This window comes from Sorex fumeus, unplaced genomic scaffold, assembly GCF_029834395.1.
Source record: "Sorex fumeus unplaced genomic scaffold, SorFum_2.1 ptg000015l, whole genome shotgun sequence".
Classification (NCBI taxonomy): Eukaryota; Metazoa; Chordata; class Mammalia; order Eulipotyphla; family Soricidae; genus Sorex; species Sorex fumeus.
The window spans coordinates 16,955,051-16,961,710 of NW_026606072.1; the positions used below are offsets into that span (position 1 = coordinate 16,955,051).

The 6,660-nt window shown below is 43.2% G+C and overlaps 1 pseudogene; it reads right to left on the reverse strand.

Annotated features, from left to right (window-relative positions):
* Positions 1–2,385, reverse strand: part of LOC130021295 (60S ribosomal protein L5-like) — a 38,831-nt pseudogene extending 36,446 nt beyond the window's left edge.
* Positions 2,386–6,660: the final 4,275 nt, after the last annotated feature.

Here is a 6,660-nt window from a genome sequence, read left to right on the forward strand (position 1 = left end):
AGCAGATAAATTCCCCCAGGTCCAAATGCAAGAAAACATTTAAGTCCAATGCATCACTCACCCAATGCCAATTGAAAAAGTTATGCTACTAAAGGAACCAAAAAATAAAGGGTTTTTTTAACCCAACTTCTTTGCAAAAAAGAAATGATCAGTCATAACTCAATTTAAGGAAAACCTAAGAAGCTGTGTGAAGCATTTTGGTTTGTTCTTGGTTCCTTTCCAAATCACCGTGTAGGAGGCTTGGCACACTGGAGCGGAGATGACAGATTGAAAACAGAAAATGTGAATAAGACCTGAATCAAAAATAAAGGCACGCAAATAAAGCCTTCACAAAAGAAGATTTCAGATGGGCTGAAAGAGGATTGTGGGTGTTCAAACGTGACCCTGAAAAAGAAATACAGTCAAGTCTGAATAATCGTGGCCACTGAACTTCACTGAGCCATCAGTCATTACCTTGAAACATGACAAGCATTCGGCAAGTGTTACCCATCTCATCTCAGCTCCCTGAGAAGGCAGTCACCTCGATTATTCTCAGTTTATAAATAAGGTAACGGAAGATTAAACTACTGTGTGATTTTCTCAGTCACATAACTGTGTAAAAGCCATAGTCAAATACATGTTTTGGAACCCCATTTTTTTAAATACTTGGTCAATAGATTTATTACAGACTTTGCAAAACCTCCATAAAAAGTCATGATTTGATTTTGGCTCTCAGCAGTCCAATCCTGAACTCTGAGGAAACTTGCTTTCTTCTGGGTTACCCAATCTTCCTTTTGGGAAAAAGACATTTTTTGGACAGTTCCACCTCTTCTTTTTAACCTCTCTTAGGTTTCTTCTCATAAACAGGGCTGGCCATATAGCCACATGAGCTTTCTTATACATCTGCTCCATCATATCTGAAGTTATGTTTTTCTTTATCTATTGAGAAAATTGTTTCTCCTAGACATCTTCATCTTCTTCTATTAGGTGATGCATGTACTCTGCAACTTTCTACGCCATAATATGTTTCCGATGAACTTGAGCATTAAATTCCTTACTTTCTGAATCAAAACCAGGGAATCATTTAATACTCTGAGGAATAAATAAGTCTCCATATTTTATCCTTTCAGGGCCCCAAAAGTTTTGTTTCCAGTGGTGGTAGTTCTGGCAAGTTCTATATCCCAATAGCTGGTGAAGGCACCAGGTTGTCCATCAATGCTTTCGACATTATATTCATCTTCAGTGACATCCACTTGGCCTTGATAAATCTTGTCCATGTCAAATTTATTGAGAAGGCAGCAGGCCAGCAGAAGTTCAGTACAATACACTGTAGCATAATTTGTCAGGCCAACATTCACATTATACTTTGGAAGTTCACGAGCATCATTTGATCACTTGACATCCCGTTACTCATCGATTTTCTTGAGTGGATGCCAGTAACCTCTCCATTCATCCCTGTCACGTGCTGGTGTAGCCCAATGGTATCTGCTCATTGTAGGAACACAAAGAGCGTCAAACCAATCGTTCAAGGTCTTGATGAAGAAGTCTGACCATCTCATAGGTGGGCAGCCACATGATCTTTTGACATCCTGTGGAATCTAGTCGGTAATGGCTCTGGTCCAGTGGTTGTCTCCAAATTTCATTACGTGTCCAGCCCATCTGATTTTCGATGACTTGGCAAATGAGACAGTGTCCCTAATTGTCGACCATCGACAGAGGTCGGAGCTCCAGATTCTTTCTCTCATTTAAGTGAAGCGTGATACCCCAAGTATAGCTCTTTTGATTCCTCTTTGGGAGACCCAAATAGCATTCTCATACACAGATGACCAAGGGATTAAAACCAGGAGCCCCACCCTACCCTGCCCTGTCTGCTTCCACCAACCGCAGGCGACCCAGGGATTACACACAGAAGAACAACCCTACTGGTTTTTTTTTTTTTTTTGCTTTTTGGGTCACACCCAGTGATGCACAGGGATTACTCCTGGCTCATGAACTCAGGAATTGCTCCTGGCAGTGCTTGGGGGACCATATGGGATGCTAGGGATCGAACCCGGGTCGGCTGCGTGCAAGGCAAATGCCCTACCCGCTGTGCTATCGCTCCAGCCCCGAACAACCCTACTGGTGACAGATAAATACCTCACCGGCAGACCTCCACTACCTCCACTTCATGAGCATGTGCTGCACAAACTATACTATCTCCTACACGAGCATAAAGAACTGGCAAATGATGTCTCTGTCAGTGACACAAACTATCATCCTCTATTTTGGTGTGTTGTATTTATTTTTATCCTGGATTACCAAATGTTTCTGAGCATAGTAAACAGCTTTACCCTCTCGCCATCTTCTAAATTTCACTTGGCATCTCTTGAAGTATGTCTCATTCTTCACAACTTTAACAAACTTCATCGCAAAGAACAGAGACCACCATCCATGGCTTGACACAGATCTCCAAACCCCAAATCTTAAACTAAATGTTACTCAAATCAAAAACCCTACTCTCTCATTCTGTGATATCCACATCAATCTGTTCCTTCGGTGATATTTTCAGCTTTTCTCTACCACTCTCCCAAAAGGGATTGTTAAAAACCTCTCAGAAGTAGCCACTGTGTCCCATAAAGAGATACTTAATAGATGCTGGAGAAACAGTACAGAAGGTAGGGCGCTTGCCTTGCATGCAGCTGACTCAGGTGTGAACCCCAGCATCTTATATGGTTCCCTAAATCTTGCCTGGAGTGATCCCTGAGTACAGAACCATGAGCACAGCTGGGTGTTGCTAAAAAACAAACAAGCAAAAAGAGATACAGAATAGGGCAAGATAGCAGAGACCACTTATGGCTCTGTGGGGGCACCTGCAAGGGTGGCCAAATGTACCCTTGATTTTCCCACTGGTTGCAAAGTCAATCACTGAAATCTGTTTGGTGCACATATTTCCAAATGTTTTCCAATGGCTTTATAATATTGTTCTGAATGCTGCTCTGTCATTCGCAGTATTTGCATCCCTTGATTCATATTTTTTTTATATATTATATTTCTGGACTGGAGCAATAGCACAGCAGGTAGGGCATTTTTTGGGTTTTTTTTTTTATATTGAGACACCATGAGGTACAGTTGTAGACTTACAAATTCTGTGCTTGGGTTTCAATTATACAATGATCAAATACCCAACCCTCCACCAGTGCCCATTTTCCACCACCACGGGTCCCATACCCCTCCCACTCCCCATCCCCTCACCCCACCCTGCCTTTGTGGTAGGGCATTCCCTTTTGTTCTCTCTCTCCTTTTGGGTGCTGTGGTTTGCAAAAGAGGCATTGAGTGGCAATCATGTTTGGTCTATAGTCTACTTTCAACATACTTCTCCCATCCTGGGAGGATCCTCCCAACAGCAGGTAGGGCGATTGCCTTGCACGTGTCCAACCCAAGTTCAATTCCTCCATCCCTCTCGGAGAGCGCAGAAAGCTACCTAGAGTATCCCACCCGCATGGCAGAGCCTGGCAAGCTCCCTGTGGTATATTCGATATGCCAAAAACAATAACAAGTCTCACAATGGAGATGTTACTGGTGCCCGCTAGAGTAAATCAATGAACAACGAGATGATAGTGCTATAGTGCATATTATATTTCAGATCTTTTTCCACCAGCATATTTGGATCTAACTACTTCTTTTCACTGGCCCTGGTATGGTTTATAGCCATGATATATTTATATACTGATTAATTCAACCTCTTCTATACTTTCAGTCTGTAATAAACAATGCTGCCATAAACATCCTAACAGAGGTATAAATATATTTATCTTAATTTTCATTTGAGGTAAAGGTTGGTCCACACCCACCAGTGCTCAGGGTTTACTCCTGACTCTGCACTCAGGGATCACTCCTGGAAGTGCTTCGAGGACCATATGTGGTGCCAGGGATTACATCTGGTTCAGCCATGTGCAAGACAAGTACCCTAGCTTTAGCCTTTTCATTAATTCCTCAATACAAAATTCCTGTTTATTGTTCATTTTGATCAACACTACCAAATCACCACCAAACAGATGCTATTATTAAATTCCCTTTCTTTACAGCACTTTTTTTTAAAATCTATACACCAAGATGCCCCACCTTCCTCACAAATTCTTTTGGAAGTGACAATGCAGTTCTAATGAGGACCATGTTGAAAATCAGGTTTTCAAGTTCATAATTTTTTGTAAAACAAGGAAAGAAGGGCAATAAAAGAGTGAGCCCTCAGATCTCCTCTTACTCTGTGCAGGTCCCACGTTGTAGGAGGGGGTGGGGACCCCAGAGAGCACTCCTGGGAGCACTCACAAGTCACATTCACAGTGGAACTCCAAATCCAAATCCAAGAGAGGCCTTGCTAGATCCCACCTGCCCATCCCCTGTCCCTTTCTGCATCCAGGGAACATGACCTCAGGAGTCTTGTTGAGTAGAATCCCCAGGAACCTCTTGGGAGAGGGCAGGAGTACAGGCTGCAGGACAGGGAGAAAAGCATCTGGAGACAGTCCTGGCTGGGACCTGGTCTGCCCTCTGCAAGCCTATGAGGACAGGTGAGCCATGTGGCCACCCGAGGCCTTGCTGAGTCACCCAGGGAATGTCCTTGCTAAAAAGAGGCTGAAGGTGACACTCTCTATGACATTTGTGAAGCAGCTAGCACAGGTAAGTTTGTACAATAGGTTAAAGAGGGGGATGGTGTTTTCACTCAGGGCTGAGTCTGGTAGATTCCTCTGCTGCAAGCGCTTCCCCCTACAATCTTTGCTTGAGAAGAATTGTTTGGCAGCATAACCAGTTGGCCATCAGGCAATTTTGCCATAAAAGATAAAATCATTTGACTTACAGTTTGATTTTGACTGTTTGGTTTCAACAAACACAGCGGTAAAAATATGATGATGAAACTGACTGGAAGGGTGAGAGAGTCGCCAACAAGTTGGAGCTCAAGCTTCCCATGCAGGAAGCCCTGGTCCTATCCGGGCAGTGCCCGGTCCCCCAGCACCAACAGGAGCAGGAGCAGCCCGGCATACGGAGTCAAGACTAGTACCCAGGTACTGAAGGGTGTGTTCCCCAATCTAAACTAAACTAAACTAAACTAAATCCCAAAAAGACCTACTAGAAGGGCACTGGAGAGAGTGTGAGTAATAGAGCACACAACTAGCCCTTGAGCGGCCCTGAGTTCTACCTACCCCTCCACCCACAGGCCAGCTCAGCACCACCTCAGCTCCAACAAGCAGCCACCACCAAGCTTTCTGAACCTTGCTAAAGTGTGATATAGAGTGTAAAGACATATGGCATTCTAGACAAGAAAATTATTGCAATTTGCAAATATTTGTGTGCACAATCATCATCTCACAGCTCAAAATCAAAACTCCAGGAACTGCGAAGATAATACAGAATGTAGGGCACTTGCCTCACATGTGTCTGACCCAGGTTTTACCCCAGGCATCCCATATGGTCCCCCTGAGCACCGTCAGGAGTAATTCCTGAGTGCAGAGCCAGAAGTAACCCCTGAGCATCACCAGGTGTGACCCCCGAAACAAACAACAACAACAACAAAAAGAATTTCAGGTATGGCAAAGGGGCAGCTGGTAATTTACAGCAGTCTTCAAAAGCATTAATCATCATTTGTTAGATAATCAAAATATAATATTTTTTCCTGCAAGGCCATCTGTACAGAACGGAACTCTCAATATTAGAAATGGAGGCAGAAGAAGAAACGAGCTCCTCCTATGGTTCCCTGACAAAAATAAACAGAAATGGCTACATGATTTATATATTAAAAAAAAAAAAAAGGTCTCATTGTATCCTTTAATTAGTATCCCTTATATTTTTCATGGTTTTTATCTTTTTGAAAAGCAGAATTGCCCTACAGCTAATTTGTTCTGTGCCAAAATTGCTTCCCATGAAAATGTTGGCCCCAAAAACGTTCCTGTGAACAGACCTACAGCTGTTCTTCTTTTATTAAGACAATATTAGTTTTCATGACCAGATCATCTTAAGGATACAATTTCACATCTCTTCAAGGTTCACACCTCAACCTAGAGCCTTTTCTGCCAACTCCCTTGTTGGTAGAAACAGGGCTCCATTCTCCCCAGTCCCCTTCCCGTCCCCCCATACCATTCCCACACCTACCAGGAAAACAAAATTTGGCTTTTATCAGTTACTAAAATGTTCTGGAGACCAGGGACCGTGGAGGTTTCAGGTGAGAGTAGTCATCTCAGGACCATAGCCGACCCTCAAACACTCGTGACAAGAAAAACAAAAGAGCAATACCAGTCAACAACGAAAGAAGCAGTAGTATAGAGGATCCACTTTCCTTACAAGTTATTATACTGAAAGTGGCAATTTCCAGGGCTAAGAGTGATAGTAGAACCGGAAGGGCTCTTACCTTGCATGCAACTGACCCAGGTTCTGTCTCCAGGTCCCGGAGCCCCACCAGGAATGATCCCTGAATACTGAGTCAGAACTAAGCCCAGAGCACAGCCAAAACCAAAGCTAGGAAAGTGCCCATTTCCAAGAGTCTACGCATGACATAGTGAAGACAAGTATTCAGGCCAGGAAACCTGAGTTCTTATTTTCTCTTGGGAAGATTAATCTTTCTCCCTTATTTGTTCCTTCATTTATTCTCCCTTCTTTATATCCCTTTATTAAAGAAAAGTAAGTAAAGGCCCTCCCGTTGATCGTCGATTTGCT